This window comes from Camelus bactrianus, chromosome 2 (assembly GCF_048773025.1).
Source record: "Camelus bactrianus isolate YW-2024 breed Bactrian camel chromosome 2, ASM4877302v1, whole genome shotgun sequence".
NCBI classification, from domain to species: domain Eukaryota; kingdom Metazoa; phylum Chordata; class Mammalia; order Artiodactyla; family Camelidae; genus Camelus; species Camelus bactrianus.
Window position 1 is genome coordinate 79,027,308 of NC_133540.1, and position 22,880 is coordinate 79,050,187.

Here is a 22,880-nt window from a genome sequence, read left to right on the forward strand (position 1 = left end):
TTGTAAAAAAACCAAAAAGTAGTATAAGACTGATGGCATTTTGTTGAGAATCTTACCTAGTGCTTAACAGTTCTTAAAGTAATAGCCACTAAACAACATGACAGTCTCCATGGAAGCCAAACAGCAATCTATGAATGTGGTAACATAGGTTAATGTACTGTATTTTAATAATGTAGGAGTTCCCCAAAGCACCAAAGCATTAGCTTTTTGAAATAGGTATGGTGTTAAATCAATGTAACAATTAAACAGGAAAATCAAATTTAATTTATTACTGTCAAATCTGAAATAATTCAAATCATTATTTTGAGCAACTCTCACCTACCATTACAAAAAAATTTATTTCAAAAGGTAAGACTATACAAACTACCTATAGTCTGTGAGTTCAAGAAAACTCAAGAGGGAGTGACAAACACAAATCTGCCAAGGATGTTTCATACAAAAACTATATGCCATACTAGATCAGTAGAGAGATATGACTATTTTATGAATGAGGAAATTAGACTGTAGAGAAGTAAAATTAAATTTTTTAAATGTAGGAACTAAAAGATTCGGCTCTTAAGGTATTTCAAAGTCTCTTTTATACTGTGAATTAGATATAGTGATGTGGTAGCTACCTTTAGTGAATATTTCCTATCATGAATTTAATATATAATAACTGATCAAATGTTAATTTCATTATATTCATCAACAAGAAAAAGTACTTATTGGGAAAAAAGACCATAATCTAATCAAGGTTGGAGAATTGCTGTCTAATATTCATTCAGCCCCACAGAACAGTCATTTCACAATTAAATATGGTCTTTTCCAGTACTTTCAGCCACATGATTCTTGACTTAAGCTCCATTATTCTCCTACTAAGGGAAATATATTTACTATTCCATCTTCATGTATAACAATTTTTTTTATTGCTCTTAATTCTGGTTACTTATCTAGACAGCTTGAGTTCTGTTGTTCTCTGTTTTACTGGTTTCTCAGTGCTCTTTCATATCTTATATTGTCTTAAATATTACTTCTGAACTCCTATATGCAGCAATTATTCATGTTTACTTTTGTAAGAGTACTGCTTATATTTCACAATATCATCTTAATAGGTATAATTCAATAACTCAGTTTGAAGCCCAGATCTGCTCCTTAAGAGGTAAGTCCTTAAGAGTTGGTTAACTTAAATATATAAAATATATTTGTATATATATTTGTATATTTGTATAAAACATATAATAAACTTAAAACATACCATGTATTTTATATACATATAAACCTAAATTCTGGTCGATGATTTTTTTTTAATATTTAAAAATCATTATTTTCTTTTTCTTTTTTTTTAAATGCAGGTACTAGGGATTGAACCCAGGACCTCATGCAGGCCTACCACTGAGCTATTTCCCTCCCTCCTGGTAGATAATTCTTATCTTAGAGTTTTACTGTGTATATATGTTTTAAATAAGATAATATGCATAAAATTACCAGGGAAATTTTAGACAGTTGTTTTAAAAGTTGCTTATAAATCAGTAAATGCAGGGTAGCAATAGAATATAAACAACTCAATTTTACTTAATATTCAGAATGTTAAAGCCCTATGACTGCGACAAACACATTCTTGATAAGTAGTTAACAATGAAATTAGAAATGAAGAAAGCAAAAAAAAATAAAATATTTTGAAAAAAGTAAAGTCCACAGTGACTATAAAATTTATAATATATTCAAAAACAATTGATAAATTTTCTTTATCATGTCATCTGTAAAATCTTAGAGAACTTTTTTATCAGTAAACATACAGAATTCTTCAGAGATATTTTCTCAAATCTTCTATTAGGAGAAATTTAATAAACAGAAAAGTTCAAAGAATTGCAGAGTAAACAACCATATCTTTACCACAGTAATTGTGCCATGTCTCCTTTATTGCATAGCAATATATCTATCAATAGTTTTATCTAACTCATAATATATCTTAAATATTAATGCATTTCAAAGTTGTAGATGTTAGTATCCTTTACTCCAAAACAGTTTAGGGTTATTATTAACTAAAGGTAAATTATTATTAACTAGCATTCAATACTGTTTTTGAGTTCAGTACATGTTTACAATTTTTTGAGGTAAAATGCACATGCTATTCTTAAATGTATCATTCAATGAGTCTTCAAAATGCATACATCTGAGTAGCCCAGATCGCTATTAAGCTACAGAACTCCCATCAGGGGGTTGGGCCAAGATGGTGAAGTAGTAGGATGCCTAGCTAACCTTCTCCCATGAATACAGCAAGATCTACACCTACATACAGATCATATCACTAGACTACTACTGAACTTTGGCAGAGTATCTCTTATATTGGAAATACAAGGAAAACCTCACAAACCCAGTAGGGGGGAAGAAAGAAGAAAAAGGACATTGGTGTAGGACCTGTTCACCAAGGAGGGAGTGGCAAAGGAGAAAAAGCACTCAAACTCTAGGAAGCCCCTGCTCCAGCAGGGAGCAGGGACAGAAAAGAAGCTTCAAAGTCTTGAAGGAAAAAAATAGCAGCTGTTTGGGAGACAGAACTGAGAGAAATAAGCACAGAAGGCCCCTGAGATCCCCAGCTCAAGACACAAGCAAGTGGGGGCAGGCTGAGCAGGAGTGCTGGATCTCTGGCTTCCGTGGATGAACTTGGGAGAGGACTGGGGTTGACTGCACAGAGGTGTTCTCAGGGGACTGGGCTGTGGTACCGGATAAGGCTGAAGGTGTGCAGAACAGAACAGTCTGGGACCCCTATAAAAAGAACAACTGCTGGTGCACCTCAGCAGGGAGAGGCATAAGGCAGCCCAGCCATAGCAACCATCTCTTCCAGCCCAGAGGGCATTGCTCAGCCCCATCGCTGGTGCACATTTTCATGAGAAGAGAGGTGGGGTTCAGACAGAGCCATCTTCTCAGCTTGCTCTGGAGGGGCACAATCTCTGGTACACACAATCTCCCCCACACAGGTGGGGCTGAAACCTGAATCCATACCCAGGGGTCCAGAGACCTTGCAGGCGGGACTGAGATTTGATTCTAGCCCCAGGCGGCTGTGGCAGATTTGCTCTGCTCATGCCTTTGTGGATCCACACCTCTGAGGCAAAGGAGTGCAGTTCAGGTGCACAAAGAGGGTGAATTTGTTGTATACAGCAGGCCTGCATACCATACATGGATGTGGGGCTGGGGGTCTGGGCTGACCCTGTGGCACATGGTGGATCCAAGTGTATGACTGCATGCTCAATACAGTGGGTCCTAGTGACTGATGTCAGCAGATCTGCACTGGTGGCTCTGCAGGTGCAGAACCTGGGGGACACCAGAGCAGAATGCTGACATTTCTGTGGCTGAGGCAGGTGACAAGGGCAGCACCAACAAACTGTACTTTGTAAGCCCACATAACAAGTGACAGACAACACCACAGAGGCCACTTCCTAGCGGACATCTCCTCTGGAGGAATACTCAGGAGCTCCTATTCCACTGTCTTCTCTTCCAGCAGAAGCACTCCAATCTTGCCTACCACACATCACAGCCCAGAAACAGTTTGGAAGCCTCTACTCCAAAAACAGGGGAGCAGACCCAGCCCCTGTTAGTGCTGTGACAACCACAGAGCAAAGAAGAGGCCCCACTCAACAACCAGTGCAGGCTCTGGTCACCACAACACTAACCAAACTCCCCATCAAGGCGATAACATCCAGCATACACAGAGGAAAGACATAGCAACCATTCATATTAAAAACAGCCATCATGACAAAATTATTAAATGCATACAGCCTGCACAGGGATGCTCCCACTTAAAAAAAAAAAAAAACAGTACTTTGAGACTACAGTGATAACTTTTACTTCTAAATTCATAGCATCAGAGAAATATTAGTAAAACAAAGCAGAGGAACCACTCCTAATTAAAAGAACAAGACAAGTCCCCTGAAAGAACAAACAATTAAATAGACCTCAACAGTCTACTAGATCATGACTTCAAAAAGGAGGCAATATTAGCACTGAAGGAAATAAGAGAGACTATCAATAGAAATGCAGAATACTATAAAAACGAAATAGAAACTATAAAGAGAAGCCAATTAAAATCAGGAAATTCAATGGCTGAATTAAAAGCCAACATAAAGGCAGTCAAAAGCAGACTAAATAACACAGATGAATGAATAAGTGATTTAGAAGAGAGGATAAGACAAATCACCCAGTAAGAAAAGCAGACAGAAAAACAAATGAACACCAAAGAAAGCAACATAAGGGATCTATGGGATAATATAAAACATGCCCATCTACACATAATAGGGATCCCAGAAGGAGGAGAAAGAGAAAAGGGGATAGTAAAAGTATTTGAAGAAATCATGACTGAAAATTTCCCAAACCTAAAGAAGAAAACAGATACCCAAGTACAGGAACCACAGAGGGTCCCAAACAAAATGAACTCAAACAGACCTACACCAAGACATATTATAATTAAGATGGCCAAGTTTAAAGAAAAAATTCTAAAGGCAGAAAGAGAAAAACAAAGAATTAGTTACAAGGGAACCCCATTAGGCTTTCAGCTGATTTCTCTACATAAATACTGCTGGCCAGAAAAGAGTGGCAAGATATATTTAAAGTCCTGAATGAAAAAAATCTACAATCTTCCGAGGTATACTCTACCCAGCAAGGCTATTTTTAGAATAGAAGGAGAGATAAACAGTTTCACAGACAAGCAAAAACTAAAAGAATTCAGCAACACTAAAGCTATACTAAAAGAAATACTGAAAGGGCCTTCCCTAAATAGAAAAGCAGGAAGCTATAGAAAAGAAAAAACTGTAATCGGATATGTGACAGCTACAATGAGCTATAACAGAATAAACATGAAGACATAAAAGAGGACAACAAAATCATAAAATGTGGGAGAGGGGAGCAAGAAAATGTAGATTTTTTTTCATTCTTCTTAGGATGTGTGAGAGGATAGAAAAAGATATTTCATGCACATAGAAATGACAAGAAAGTGAGAATAGCAATACTCAAACAAAATAGACTTTAAAACAAAGGCTACAGAGAAAGGTAAATAAGGATTATATAATAATGATCAAAGGAGCAATACAAGAAGGGGATATTACACTAATTAACATATGTGCACCCAATATAGGAACACCTAAATATATAAAACAAACACTAACACACATAAAGGGAGAAATTGATGGGACCACAATAATCCTGGCATACTTTAACACTCCACTAATATCATTGGACAGATCTTCCAGACAGAAAATCAATAAGGCAATACTAAATGACACAACAGGACAATTGGACTTAGTTGATATTTTTAGGAATAACATCCCCCTAAAACAGAATATACATTTTTTTCAAGTGCACATGGAACCTTCTCTAAGATTGATCACATACTCAAACACAAAAGAAGCCTCAACAAATTTAAGCGGATAGAAATTATTTCAAGTAACTATTCTGACCATAATGGCATGAAGCTAGAAGTCAAACAGAGGGGGGAAAAATGAGAAGAAAAAGCCAGTATGGAGACTAAACAATATGCTACCAATGGGTCAACGATGAAATCAAAGAAGAAATTTGAAAATACCTTGAGACAAATGACAGTGAAAACACAACCAAACAAAATCTATGGACTGCAGCAAAAGCAGTCCTAAAAGGGAAGTTCATAGCCATACAGGCCTTCCTCAAAAAACAAGAACAATCTCAAGTAAACAGTCTAACTTATCACCTAAAAGAATTGGAAAAAGAACAAACAAAACCTAAAGTCAGCAGAAGGAAGGAAATAATAAAGATCAGGGAGGAAATAAATAAGAGATTAAAAAAACAAAAGAAAAAAATAAATCAAGACAAGAGCTGTTTTTTTGGAAAGAGTAAACAAAATCAACAAACCTCTGGCCAGGGTCACCAAAAAGAAACAACAGAGCATACAAATAAACAAAAAACAAAACAAAACAAACAGAGAAAAAAAAAGGAAAGAAAGAAAGAAAGAAAGAAAAAAGGAAAAAGGAAAATGGAGAAATGCAACCAACACCACAGAAATACAAAAAAAAAAAAAAAAAAAACCTGTAAGAGAATACTATTAACAAATATATGGCAAAAAACTAAACAACCTAGAAGAAATAGACAAGTTTCTAGAAATATATAGTCCACCAAAACTGAATAAAAAAGAAAGAGATCATTTGAACAGACTGGTCACAAGAAGTGAAATACAATCAGCAATAAAAAACCTCCCTGCAAACAAAAGTCCAGGATCCAATGGTTCACTGGGGAAGTCTACCAAACAAAGATCTCATACCAATCCATCTCAAATTCTTCCAAAGATTGAAAAGGAGAGAATACTCTCAAACTTATTTTATGAAGCCACCATCACTCTGATACCAAAACCACATAAAGATATTGCCATAAAAGAAAATTGCAGGCCAATATCATTGATGAACATAAATGCAAAAATTTGCAACAAAATATTAGCAAACACAATCCAACAACACATAAAAAAGATCGTACACTCTGATCTGTGGGAGTGCAAACTTGGGTTAACAAACTTTGATATTGTAATAATTGCTTTTACCAAATAATATTCTCACCTTTATGTATTCTCACCTTCATGTAAACACATAAGCAATGTATAATCAAAACCAATGCTTTCTATATTTGTGATTATACTTCTACTTCAAAGCAAAATGTCCAAAAGCACAAAAGACTAAACTCTCAATACCAGTCACCACCTTATCTATGGAACTTAGCTTAGTTGCCTGGAAGCTGCTTTGCTAGCAGGAATCTGCGATAATCTATCTCCTCGCCATAAAAAGCAGAGACATGCTTGGTTTGCTTTACTTATTAGTTCAAGGTCATAGATTCAGGGCTGCTTGTGCTTATGGAAAACCATAACTCGCCCCTTGCCCTAACCTGCAGGACGTGCTTCGCTCCTCAGGCACAGGTGGATAGTGTAGGCTGCTCTTGCTCACAGAAGACTGTGGGTTAGCACTTAGCTGGGAACGGCTGGGCTGCTTTGCATGCTTAGATGATTTCTGATCATTGTATGGAGACTCTGTGGTGGTCTGGTTTTTCATTAACAATTGTTCAGAACACTGTAACCTTGCTCATGATTGAGGCTTAAGATAACCGTTTGTACTATCAATATTGTAACCTTCTCTAAGTATAAATTAAGATTATAATATTTCTGTTTTTCACAAACTGAAACTATTGACCTACAACCCTGCACGTATACCATGCTCCTTACTCATCTCTATGACGTATTTTACTTTGACTCTGATTATTCTCAACAAATACAACAGCTTTGGAGGAGCTCAGGGAGTTGGTCTCTGGCTCCCTCTCACTCCCTTGTCTTAATAAAGTCTTGAGTAATTTCATTCTTCTGCAGTGGGACTTTCGCTGGACAAAACCCACAATGAACAGAACCCACAATGATCAAGTTGGATTCATCCTAGAGACACAAGGATGGTTCAACATATGCAAATCAATCAACCTGATACACTACATAAACAAACAAACAAAAAAGGACAAAAGTCACATGATCACCTCAATAGATGTAGAAAAAGGATTTAATAAAATTCAACAGCCATTTTTGATAAACATTGTAACCAAAGAGGGTATAGAGGGAACATATCTCAACATAATAAGAGTTATTTATGACAAACCCACAGCCAGCATAATACTCAATGGCAAAAAGCTGACAGTCTTTCTGTTAAAATCTGGAACGAGACAAGGATGCCCACTCTCACCACTTTTATTCAACATAGTATTGGAAGCCCTAGCCACAGCAATCAGATAAGAAAAAGGAATAAAAAACACCCAAGTAGGAAGAGAAGTAAAATTGTCACTATATGGGTTTGACATTATACTATATATAGAAAACCCTAAAGGCTCCACATAAAAACTACTGAAGCTGATAAAGGAAATTGACAAGGTAGTAGGATACAAAATTAACATACAAAATTGATTTGCATTTCTTTACACTAACAATGAAATATTAGAAAAGAAAAATAAACAAGCCTTTTTAAAATTACATCCAAAAACATAAAGTACTTATAAAGAAATCTGACCAAGGAGTTTAAAGACTTACATGCTGAGAATTACAAAAAAAATTAAAGAAATTAAAGACAACTTAAAGAAATGGAAAGACATCCCATGCTCTTGGATTGGAAGAATGAATATTGTTAAAATGGCCATACTACCTAAAGCAAGCTACAGATTCAATGTAATCCCTATCAAATTACCCATGACACTTTCAGAAACTAGAACAAAGAATCCTAAAATCTATAGGAATCACAAAAGTTCCAAAATTGCTAAAGCAATACTAAAGAAAAGAATGGTGCTGGAGGAATAACCTTCCCAGACTTCAGGCAATACTACAGAGCTACAGTAATCAAAATAGTGTGATATTGGCACAAAAACAGACATATGGGTCAAGGGAACAGAATACAGAGCCCAAAAGTAAACCCACAGACTTATGGTCAATAAATCTTCAACAAAGGAGGCAATAATATACAATGGAGAAAAGATACTGTCTTCATCATGTGGTATTGGGAAAACTGTACAGCTGCATGCAAATCAATGAAGTTAGAACATTATCTCACATAATACACAAAAATATACTCAAAATGGCTTAAAGCCTTAAATATGAGACAATATATACCTCCTAGAAGAAAACATTCTCTGACATAGATCTTAGCAATGTTCTTCTAGGGCAGTCTACCCAGGCAATAGAAGTAAAAGCAAAATAAACAAATTAAACATATAAGCTTTTGCAAAGCAAAGGAAACCATAAGCAAAACAAAATGTCAGCCTATGGAATGGGAGAAAATAAGCACTGCAGATACTAACTACTATATATAAAATAGGTATACAACAAGTTTATTCTGAATAGCATAGGGAACTATATTCAATATCTTGTAGTAACCTATAATGAAAAGGAATATGAAAACGAATATATGTATGTGTATGTATGACTGAAACATTACAATGTACACAAGAAATTGACACAACATTGTAAACTGACTATACTTTAATAAGAAAGATTTAAATAAAAAAGAATTCCTTATCACCCCAGAAAGTTCCTTCATGTCTTTCCTTCACCCCTAAAAGACAATTTTTTCAATCTTTTTAAAAAATAGATTAATCCTTCCTATTTTACACATTTTAATAAATGTGATTATAAAGCATGCACTTTTTTTGTATGAGACTCTTATTCAGCATAATTATTTTGAATTATCTCCATGTAATTGTGTATCTTTTTTTTTATTTCTGAGTAATAATCCATTGATGAATATGCCATTTTTTTAAAGAAAAGTTCAATGTCTTGTGAATGGAGACCTGAGACATTTCCAAGTTTTACCAATTATAAATAAGTTGTTGTGAGCATTCCTGTGCAAACTTTTTGGATATGTGCTTTCATTTCTCTTGATTCCACAATTAAGTGTATATTACATTTTATGAAAAACTTCCAGACTTTTCCCATAGTGATTGTACTATTTTTTCTTCCACAACAATGTACAAGAGTTTCTATTCTCTGCTCACCTTTTTGGTGGATGTGTAGTTTAGTTTAATGCGTTTTTTTTTTTTTTTTCTCCCTGCTCCTTTTTCACTTTTTCCAGTGCTTTCCTGCTCCTCACTCTTCTTGCCATATATCTCAGCAAATACTGTGATAGGGTTGATGGCAATGTGTGTGAGATTTGCATATCCTTAAAGGATAATGATGTTCAACATTTTCTTACGTGCTTGTTGATCTTTTGTATACCATCCTCCTGTTGTCTCCAAAGTCTTCCCACATTTTTATAGGGCTGTTTATTATCTTCATATGAAGTTGTTGGCATATTTTATATATTCAGAATACAAGCCCTTTGTCTGATATATGTTTTGCAATTTGTTCTCCCAGTCTGTGGTGTCTTTATTAATTTTCTTACTGACAACAAATGGGACATATTTTTCCTTTATTTTCATAAAGAAGTTTTTAATTATGAAATCTAATACATCTTTTTAAAAAATTTTATAGTCATTGTATTCTGGTCTCAGTTTTGGAACTTACGTCTATACACCAGTTGCAACTATACCTTGCTATGCTATCTTCTAGGAACATAATTTTGATTTTCACATTTATGTTCACCTTTAATTAATTTTTGTTTATGATGTCTGCTCTTCTTATGGCACATGCTTTTCTGTTCTTTTACTATCAACTTACCTAAATTTTAATATTTAAAGCACAACTCTGTAGTTGTGCCTTGTTTTTTCACCAAGTCTGATGATCTCTGACTTTTAATGGATCCATTTATATACATATAAAATCATATTTAATATAATTATCAATATGAGTAGGTTTAGGTGTGTCATTTTACTGTTTTCAGTTCCTTCAGTTTTATTTTGACCTTCTTTATCGATTTTTCTAACTTCTTTTTCATTATTTAATATTTTTGCTAGACTCAGATTCCCAGTTATACACTGGCTTTTTAAACATCTTAAGACATAGCTGACATGCAATAATCTGTACACATTAAAAGTGTATAAGTTGATAAGTTTTGACATAAGAATAGGCCCATATAACCATCACCACAATCAAGATAATGAACATATAAATCATTCCCCACATTTTTCTCTTTGTAAACCTTTTCTCTTATCCCCAGGCAGCTGTGGATTTGCTTTTTTGTTACTACAGGTAGAGATTGTTTGACATTTTGTGCTGGATAATGGTGCATTGTAGATTATTCTGCAGTACTTCTGGTCTCTACCTAGTATATGACCTTACTTGGCCAGGACTGACCTTCTCAAGTCCACTCACAATATGGCTACCTGCACATTTCTTAACCAAAACAATCAATTCACTTGAAAACTTCAATCATGAACAACAGATCAACACAGAAGGCAACTTGGGTAAGTCACAAGTGAAGGAATGAGTACAGTCAAATGGATGTACATTCTGGAAACAATATCAATTATCAATATCCCTTTTCTATGTGTGAGCAATCCCTTACATGGATATCAAGACAATGATCAGCAATGATGTGAGCTGATACACATTTCAATTCAGATAGCACAGACTAAGGTTGAGAAATATTAGGCAAATAGTTTTGTGATACACACTTATTAAAAAGACTGCATTCAAGATCCAATTTCCACAACAGTGAACACAGAAGATTTTATGAATAAATCCAGCTCTTTGCATGCATTTTATTTCACATTTTACATTTAAATAAAACAAATTACAACTTTTCAAAAAAGAGTATTTTCCAAAGGACAAGATGGGTTATGCTTTATTAAGTATCATGAATGTACTACTGAATAAACTTTAACAAACCACCCCATATTTAGGCACATAAAAACAACATTCCCTTATTTTTATCATGTATTACAGTTCTCAGGATCAACTAGGCTCAACTAATCAGTCATTGGTCAATTTCTCATTCAGAGAGTGGCTGGGTGGAGTCACCTATAAAATTCCTTACTCACATACCTCAGTCAGGAAGACTCAAACAGTTGGGATTAGCTGAATCTCCTAGGGCAATTTACTCCACATGGGCTCCTTAGTCTATTCCAAGACAAACCAGCAGAAACTGCGTGTTCTCTTCTAGCCTAGTCTCAGAACTCATGTAGCACCACTTTGACCACATTCTAATCATTGAGGCACACTCACCAAGGTATGGTAAGGTTCAGAAGAAGACCACATCTACTCTAACTCTTTATGAGAGGAGTATGAGTATTTACAGATATGGTTAACTCAAAGAGCACACAACGGGCTATGTTTTTTTTTTTTTTTTTAATTTAAACCATACATTTAAAAATTCATTTCTTTATGTAAAATGAAAATCTAAACTATTTCAATCTTGGCCTCAGGAATTCACCATGACAACTGTGCTCTTCTAATTCTCCAGTATATTTGATTGTCTATCTAGAGGTTACTTAACAGGTTTTCCATCCCTAAGATACTAAAGCTGCATGAAGACGGTCCCTTTGTATTCTGGTGTGTAATCATGGAAACTTAGTTTACAGAATTGTTTCCACCATTTGTAAACAATCATCTGCATACACAAGTAGATAAGCCTAATCTATTTCCACCACTTTCATTCCTGTACCATACATTCACCAGATAATGAAATTCACCATGATTTTGCACAAATTGAAGACACTTTCAGGAAAACACTACTTCAAAATTATAATATTCTGTGTTTTATTTTTCACACAATGGAAAATAATAATTATAAAGGCATTATCTCTTTCCAGAACAATAGTTTGGAGGAACAGGTGAATGTCATCTCAATCTCAGTCTGGAGCTCATTTCAATAAACTCAAACGGGCTGCATTTTTTAAGACAGCACTATTAGTTGTCTCCTTTGTTACAATCATTTATTGCAGTTCTCACATCTGTCCAAGTCCATACACATAGTCCCCAAGAGGAAACAGATGTTACAAAGTTATAATTTAGATGTCTGTTTTGACTTTTAGACAAAATCTGGACAGCAAACATCCTGCTCTGTTAAGCAGCATTATCAAATGCAAATTGCTGATGATTTTATTTTCATTAGTTTGTCACTTCTTTTGAAATGATTGTCTCAGTAATTAGTGCTGGGAAAAACAATATCCTTGGAATGCTTAGCCCTTAAATAGGTAGAAAGGGAGGGAAGAAGAGGAATGGAGGAAGGGAGATAGTAGGGGACGGAGAAGTAGAGGAAAATGATAGATAGATATTAATAGATGAGATAAATTTAGACATTTATATACCTCAAAGTCAAGTGTGATTTTGTAGTAATACTTGAAATTTTATGATAAGTGTTAAATTGACTTAACAATATCCAAAAATATTTGATTTTCCCAGAAAAATCTAACTCCATGTATAACACTACTCAAAAATAAAAATATCAGATACTGACTAATGAAAAAAGAAAATACAGGCAGACTTTTGTGGATGTTAATTAGGTTTTGATACTGATTTTAGTTTGAATTTTATTTTGTTTGTACATCTTGTGTAATCCTACACATATTATTTCTGAAGAATTAATGGCAGGTTTAAAACTCTATTAATTTTCATACTGTAGCATTTTTATTTCATTGCTTATCTATTTAATTTACAAAATAAACACACAAAATAAGTGAATCGAATGTAATTTTCAGTTTAGTATCCTAGTAGATGCATTTTCTACTTAATTTTTAGCAGATATTCTGTGATGATGATTATGATAATGATGATGATGATAACAAAACCAAGAAAATACAAAACACAATAAAGTTGAGGACCTACTCTTCAGTACATAGAATTTTTTTCTAAAGCAATTCTGACATATCAATATTCAAAGGCAATTTTCCTGCTTTGAAATTCCAAAGTATACATCTATGCTGCTTACATAATTTTAGCCTATTATGAATTTAATGAAAATATAAAAGCTATGCCAAATCACTTGTATATTCTTCCTGTCCTGAGTATAAAAAGAATACTTAATTTTTTCACTACATTTATAGAAGACAGCATGATTTTTTCCTACAGTAAATGAAATCCTCACTTGATACTATTTAATTATTTCAAACTAGGTTAAATACTTTTTTACCACATAAAAATGAGACAATCGCACCCATTTTGTCTGTAATAAGTGAATATAAAACATTATACAAATATTTGCAATTATGTAAGTTATCCAAAAAATAAAATTATAAAGTATTTCATATTTCTATGATACAAGCTTAAACTAGATATTCATTCACATGTATGTTATGCCCAACAACACCCAATTACTTTGGAAGTTTGCTTTAAAACAAGAGTGATAATATAGGGACACAAAATTGCAGGATGCTGTCAATAATTGTCCATGCTTTTCTTTGTTTCCCTCAAATAATTATGATACATAAAATAGTGACTTAGAGTAATTGAAAATAAGATTTGAAAAAACTTTTATATGAGAGAATATCCACAGAATTATATTAAACTCACAATAAGAATACAAGGCTGTAGTAAGGTTTAACAGTCTTCTGACTTTTGTTTAAATATATAGTGCCCAACATTTACAAGGTTGTAACTTTTTGGGGTATTTGATAGAACTGGATTTAAAATCCTGAAAGTGTAAGACTTAAACTGCTTAGTTTATTTCTCTATTGAGTATACAATTGTTGAATATTTTGACTTCATTTGAGTTAGTTTTGGTAAGTTATTTCTCTAAGAATATTTTCAATTCTTCTATATTTTTAAAGCTAGTGCCATAACATTGTTTGTAATAGTCTCCTATTACCTACACCTCATCTCTAAAACTTCTTTATATGATTCATTTTCCATTCCTAGTTCATTTAACATTCTCTCCTTCTTTAAAATAATTATCTCATGTCATAACTTTTCTGTGTGTGCATGTAAGATTTATCAAAAAAGAACGTACAAGGATTATTCAAGGAATAATAGAGATGGAATTTTTCCATGGCATGTATTGTAAAGTAAAAGTTACAAAGTTTGGAACAGCATGCTACTAATCTATTTACACAATAAAATGTAAGTGGTGAAAATGAAACAACATCAAACAGAATACAAAAGAATATAATATTTAAGAAATACCACACAAACATTTTGAATAAATTACATCATAAATGATGATTCACTTATATTTTAATTATTAGGAAGTAAAATAAATTTAACTTAACATATATAACAAAATCTTTCAAAGTATGATGATTGTCTAAGAGAATTTTTAAAAACAACAGAATGGCACTGTAACAAATGTATTTCTATCATCCTAGGATAAAAATGACACCCCAAATTAAATATTACTAACAAATCACAAATACAAATACTGATATGACAAAGAACATGAATAATTTAAATTTTTTATAATCAACTTCAATAATAAAATGCAAAAATAATGTAATTTTGAATATTTATTATGTCAAGTAAAGTACTAATATTTATGGTATTAACACAGACTTTAAAAATAGATAAAACAAATGTGAATTCCATAGAATAATACTGGCAAAATATAACGAGGATTTTTAAAAAATTAGAATTTCAGGTGTTCATAAATTCTCAAAAATGTGGTACACAAACAATAATCATACCTCATACTTTATCAAATCAGTGAAGATTTTTAAAATTAGCATTAGCAAATAACTGCTAAAATTTTTATAAAGTATTTTTAGAAACAGAAATTGAATAATATGTATGATGACAATTTTTCAGTATGAATGTAGTGTCTTAACCTTTCTGATTTAATTAAGTGCTATACATTTAATTACAGGTAGTCAAAGAAATAAATCAGAGATGTGAATAATAAATTTTAAAATATCTACTAGGATTATGATTGTCATATCATTTATAATATTAATGATTATTAAGTCATTATAATTATTGCATAATAAATTATGTAAGCATTAAAATATTTAGAGATGTCTAATAATTATGATAAATACCATCAGAATCTATTCTTTTTATGACAAAAATAATTTATATTCATTATAAAAATATACACTATTTTAAAAATAAATATTAATATGTAATGCATGCACATACATATTTACATATACTACAGGTACTATATATATGAATATAATTGTTGATAAATTAAAAATGTTTTTTAACTTTTTTTATCGAGTTATAGTCATTTTACAACATTGTGTCAAATTCCAGTGTAGAGCACAATTTTGCAGTTATACATGAACATACATATATTCATTGTCACTTTTTTTTTTTGCTATGAGCTACCAGAAGATCTTGTATATATTTCCCTGTGCTATACAGTTCAATCTTGTTTATCTATTCTGCATATGCCTGTCAGTATCTACAGATTTTGAAATCCCAGTCTGTCCCTTCCCACCCCCCACCCTCTTGGCAACCACAAGTTTGTATTCTATGTTTATGAGTCTGTTTCTGTTTTGTATTTATGTTGGTTTTTTTTTTCTTTTTTCTTTTCTTTAATAAATTTAAATAAAGGGGAAGGGTACAGCTCAGTTGTAGAGTGCATGCATAGCATGCAAGAGATCCTGGACAGTCCCCAGAACCCCCATTAAAAATAAATAAATAAACAAACCTAATTACACCCCCCAATAAACAAACAAAAAAATTAATAAATAAAATAAAAATTAAATAAAAGCATGTATATAATCTCCTATTACAGACTGAATATTTGTGTCCCCCCAGTTCATGTGTTGAAACCCTAATCCTCAATATGAGGGTATTTGGATGTGGGCCCTCTCGGAGGTAATTAGGATTAGATGACATCCTGTGGATAGAGCCCACAGGTTGGACTGGTGTCTTTATAAGGATATGAAGAAAACAGGGCTCTCTTTTCCATGTGAGGATACAACAAGAAATGTCCCTTCTATAAACTAGTAAGAGAGCCCTTACCAAGAACCTAGCCATGTTGGCACCTCATCTTGGACTTCTCAGCCTCCAGAATTATGACAAACAAATTTCTGTTGTTTAAGCCACCCAGGCTATGGTATGTTGCTAATACAGGCTGAACTGACAAAGACATATTCCATATCCTATGTCAATGAAAGTAAAGAAAACTAGGGCAGGCAGATTTAAATACACTGTAATATGCCCTTACTTATATTATAGAACTTGCATATGTGGGAGTCAAAATAAACACTTTTTAACATTGATTATACAATTTATTTTCTTTCATTATAAACTTTATATATATATAAATATTTATATATATAAATATATATAAATAATATATATATATTTAATTTATATATAATATAATAAATTAGCTGTAAAATTATTAAATTACTAGGGAAAATATGTAGGAATAAAATATAATATACAGAAAATGGCAAAAAATTAAATATTAAGCCAAAATACAAAGAAAATGCCAGTAATAGATATAATATAATGTGTATATATACATATCCACCTGTAAAGATGAACTAGATCTGTATAAACAGGTGAATTGCAAAATAAAATTTTTAAAACCTAGATACATATTCTAGTTTATCTTTCAAGAGGCATAAGCATGTGACTGATGAAGACATTTGAAAATGTTAAAAATATATAAGAAAAATTCCTTAAAAAGCAGGTGCAGCAGTACTAGCACAGGTATAGCAGTAGTACTTTATAAAGAGAGCACATGATTGTATAATACACTAAAGGACCCTTTTATATCAGTAATATACATGCCACATCAAACATTTATTTTTATTAGACAAAAATATAACATTGAAATACATTAAAATAAACAGATTGCCAATAATTTCTGGGTTTTTTTCTGTTTTCTTAAGTGAAACTTACTACAGCTTACTGAAGTTAACCATGTGTACTGCTAGATTTGTCAGAGTTTGTTGGATGAAGCATAAGTGCCTGACCTAAAAGTCAGACTATGAGTATTTTGATGAAAACAATCTCCTTATGTTCTATGACAAATGACTAAACCAATCACTTTCTTTCCAGAGACACGTGGACATGCCAACTACAGGTAAATATTATAATTCTGCATTTGTAGCCAGTGAGAGAGGACGGACAACTTTTTGAGAAAAATAAAACACAGAGTAGCCTACATTTGTTTCTGTGTCTGAATAAGTCACTAGGCTCCAGGTGACTTGGTATTGTCACATTTCTCATGTGGTAATAAGAAAGCTGAATAAATAATGGATAATCATGTAGCACTTAAAGAGGACAGACCGCAAAGTTTATATAAAATTAGGTATAGAATGTCTGCATTTTTTCCTCATTATATTTCATAATAAAATACTTGGTAACTATATGCTTTAGGGAATTATTGTATTCTATTCTAAAATACATTTATATCAATAAACAAATGAAAAAAATAAAATAAAAATTTCAAAGAAACCCAAGTGATGATTTGTTTATATAAACAAGTATACAGACTGAATATTACTATGTTGCATTAGGTTAAACAATTACGTTATAATAAATACATGTGACATATATATTACATTTTCATATATTGATTAATAGCAATCTGGAGGAGAAGCCAATGAGAAAAGATGAATATTTTAGGTAATTTGAAAATACAAAGACTGCATCCAATTTTTTATATTATTTTTAAGTAAGAAAACAGAAAAATGAAAGCAAATCTTGTAGGTATAAAATACGAAAATGTCAACCCCACTCAGAATTTCTGAGTAAAGGATACAACAGAATAACCTTGAAAGTACCTCAGCAGGATGTCTGACACATAATAGACACACACTACATGTTATATCTCTCTTTAGAATTCAAGTTTTAATTTTCCTTGTTTTAGACATTCTAGGAGTCACAAACTGAAACTCCTTCAGACGGCAGGCAGGCCATGTAAGTAAGAAAAGTCAGATGGTTGCCAGAAAATATGGAGTGGTGAGGACTGTGACAGGTGGAATGCTTACATCATGACTGCTGCATTACACTTATCCTTGTGCATGTATAATAACCTCATGAAAATTAGCAAGTCTGTATTTTTATTTAAGCTCTTCAAAATTTCAATTTTATTCCAACAAATTAATCTTACTTTCAACACTGTGAGGGACAAATAAATCTTACTTGTGGAACAAAACCGGTTTGCAGCAACTGATTTTGGTAATGTCATAAGGTGATCATCGTAATTGCCATGTTTGATAATCTGCTTATATTGCAAGTAATAGAAGGGAGGTTCCTGGTTATTATGCTAACTTAAGCACTGGCAGATTAAGAAAAATGCTTGTTGACAACAAAGGATGCAGGAAGAGTCAATACGACATAACGGAAATACAGGATAATAGCTATTATAAATACCTGCTAAAATAGTGATAATTGATTTCTTTAGTGTTCACTTTCCATACCTCACAGTGAAGGAGTTTAACAAGAAGTTATATAAGACCAATTTCAATTCTCAAGTTCTATGGTGAAAAACAAAGCATTGAAACTGCTTCTCAAAGCTCAAAGCTTTATATAAATAAACCAATTAGAATCAATTGACATGGTTTCTACTAGGGATAGCTAAGAAACAATCTCCCTAAAGACAATCGCTAGTTAATATTTATCTTTGTATTTTTGAAATCAAATCATCACTTCTTGAAAAGATGAAGCCCTCCATCCTGTTAAAAAAAATTTAACCCAATAAGTTTTAAAATGAAATTTTGCATTGCCATGAAAAAATCAATATACAAACTTGAGAGATTATATCTCTCTGTATGCATCATTCTGAGTAAAGATATGAGTAAACAATGTAGGAAGATAAGAATATTCTGCAGATGACATTAATTTTCCACTGAAATATTATCCATATTCATCTAGCTGATAGCATTGTATCATGCAAGGTATTTAATTATGAGTGAAAAACCAGAATTTAAAAAGTCCTGCCTAATTTTTTCCAAGTATTTTTTAAATATTAACTCCCAAAGCAAATAAAACATATCTCTCGCTCTTTGGTAAGTATCTTACAGTAAAGGAAAAATGTACTTTTTATTAAAATGTAGTGGTCTTACATGTCAGTGGGAAATCTTCTGTCCCTGAGCACGTATCCTACCAAAGACAACATAATGATTAATAATAGAAAATGCTATATGAATGGGTATCATAAAAGCTGCCAAAACTTTATCTTACATAGTCCCTTGAAGTAGTTAATGCAGAAAACTGTTATTTCATTCATGAGTAATTTAGGAAACACAAAATGGAAGATGGGAGGTTGAGAAAGAAAAGATGCCATTTTCTCTAATCTAAGTTGTTCACAATACAAAAAAAAAAGTTATTCTCAACAATGTACTCACTAGTTTGCTTTGTAGATTCTGATGCTACTCTGTGATCAAGCAAACTGGGGAAAGCTCAGGCTTCATTGCCTAGAAAAGTTTACATCTTGTGTTTCGCCTCTGAATTTTCTCGTCAGGTAAATTAACATCTGTGAAAGAGTGAAAACATGCAACTCTGTAGTAGGAATGTTTCCTGTGGACAAAGTTATTTATATTCATCAGTATCATAACTTATTATATATTACCAAAGAGCTTCCTTAATTTTCCAGCTGTGTTTTGGTAATGTATGCTGCAAGAAGATGGTATATGTGAGAAATAGCTGTTGACATTTTTTGTTAGTATATGCCTAAGTCTAATGTATTTAGTGTAGGGCTAAGTCATAGATGGTTAAGTTTAATGTGTGACTCAAAAAAAATATGAACATGAAAAATAATAATGCTTTCCTTTTTTTATGTATCCTATTAAAAAGACAATCTGACTTACATAACAAAAAGGAATTTTATATTAATTTACTATTTAATTAGTATAATTTTAATGATACATTTTATAATAACATCAAAATACACGAAATTTTAAAACTGATTCTGCTAATAGTAGGCTAATACTTAAGGCTAACCTCTCTACTAAGGATACCAAAAATGTGAATAAAATTAAACATCCTATTAATTCTAAGATATACATGAAATGCTAACAACATACTGAGGGGTTACTGGGCCAAATTCTAGGAGAAGAGAAAGAGATGTATGTCTATACATCTAGTATAAAGCAATTTTTATACTGAGGGTATATTTCAATTCTGAAAAAGTCCATCTAGAAGATTGAGCTTCAGATTGAGCAGGAGTGAAAAGCAAGGGAACAACATCAGTGTGCAGGGCCTGCTTACCTAAAGGGAGAGTCTAAGGTATTCTGGGATCCCTTATGACTACATCTTCGACTGAAAATGAAACAGAAGTAAAATTGTACTCTTGGGGACTTTGTGCCTAGCTTAATGCCATCTGGACAATGCAGGTTATTTTAAGCCTAGAACTTGGACTAAGATTGTCCTTGTCTCCTAGTGCCTCCATGCCATTTTGGTGTCTGGCACAGAAGTAAATAAAGTATATCTGCAGGAAGTTAATATCATCCTAGGTCTAAAATTGTTTGTATGAATGAAGTTTTAAATTTTATATCTAGTACACACTCAATGAAAACCAGGCACACAGGATATAAAATGCCATACCTGAGAGGCACAGAAACAATACACAATAGAAGCCAATACAGAAAGATGTGAGATTTTGGAATGATCAGGTACTAATCCATTACACATTGGGAAAAAAATAAGACAAGCTTGAAAATATCTCTGGGAAAAAGAGATTAAAAAGTCACATACTAGATTTGAAAAAGAACCAGAGAATTTCTAGTACTAAAAAAATCCAGTAACAAATACCAAATTCTATACTCAACTAAGTTTGATAACAGACTAGGCACAATGGAATAGAGAAAGTGAGCTACTTTGAGGTCAGAATCTTACCAAAGTATACAAATTTTCTAGAATCTTACCTGGAGTAATAAAAAAGAAAATACAGAGGAGGGAGTAAAATACATGAAATAGGAACGTCTAATATTTGTTTAATCTGAGACCCAACAGGAAAAGAGAGAGAATAGAAGAATAGCAGTATTTGAAGAGTTAATGGATGAGTTTTTTTTCAAAAGAATGAAAAATACCATAAATTCTACAATCCCAAAGAATCCTGAGCAGAATAAATAAAAAGAAATTCCAATTAGATACTACTTTGTGAAACTTCAGAAACCAAAAATTCAGGAAATATTAAAGACTGAGAGATAAAATGGAAGATGTCCTTTAAAGGAGTGAAAGACTTTAATTTCCAAAACCCAAAATTGTCTGCCCAAGATAATGGAATCACTAATGCACCACAGATAATTGACTGTATTCCATTATTCTATAATTCACATTCAGAAAGTAAAAGACACAGAGAAAACCGTGGTCATTTCTGTGCAAATAAATCTGATAATTGTGATGAACTTGGGAAATTTCTAGGAAAAAATATAAATTACTAAACCTAAACCAATGCAATTACCAACATATTTACTCTTTTCCTTCTTTCCTTCCCTTTCTTTTCCTTTTCTTCTTAGGCCTTCCTATACCTCTACCCTTTCATCTGGGATCATTTTCCCACTGAGAAATAGGCTATAATACTATTTTTTAGTAGCCCTTTTAGTACAAGAATTTCCAGTGACCAATTATTTTAAGTTTTTTGTAAAACTTTCTACATTTAGCCTACATTTTGAAGGATAATTTCATCGAATATAGCATTCCAGATTGGCAATTTTATTACTGCAGCTTCTTCATTTAAAGATGTGATAATAATATTTCCTCATCCCATTTTTTGTTGATGTTGAAAATATCATCAGTTTTATTGTTGCTCTTTTGCACTAAATGTATATTTTAACCAGATACTCTTTTTTGATAATTACTCATTTTTAGTGTAAATATTTGCTGTGGTATAACAGGGTGGTAGATTTGATTATTATTTACACTTACATCCCTTTGGTAAAATCAAATATCCATGCCCTGCAGCACTTTTAGGCTTTTCAATGCCTCCCAGTATATGATTAGAAGGAACTTTTCCACCCAGGACTTTTGGAAGCTACCGAAGATACTCTAACTTTCAAAATTAGCTTTTATGTGTTCTTAAATGGCCCTTAATTTTCCATTATCCCTCTGCAGTGTATCAATTTCAATTAGAAATAACTAGTCAACTTTGCTGTCATTGTAAGGATTCCTTGCTCAACCCCATCTTTTCCGAATCATCATGCCTCCAAGGGTGTTCCTCCTTTCAGTGTGCTTTCTAATGAGGTCAGCAGTGGGCTGTGTTCACCATATCACTGACCATATCATTTTTATGGCAGTGGGTGAGCCAGTCTCAGTGCTCCATCACACCACCTGACTTCTTAGACCACACATGGTGCCACATTTTTAGATCCTCTGAGAAACAGACAACCAGATAGATTTAGTTATGCACAAGATTTACCTGTCAAATTCCTATCAAAGAAAAATGGAGAAAAGGGTGGAGCCAAACTATGTATTGGGGACATTCAGAACACACACAGGTCTGCCATTAGTAAAAGTAAATGTGGAAGAAAGGTGAATTGTGTCCTAAGAGGCTCAGATTGAGGTGCAGAAGCTCAGTTTGTTTTGGCCAGGCTGATGAGGAGTTCTTAATGAAAGATACCTCTTGGAGGAGTTCTACCTTTCACAGGTTGGGGCCTCC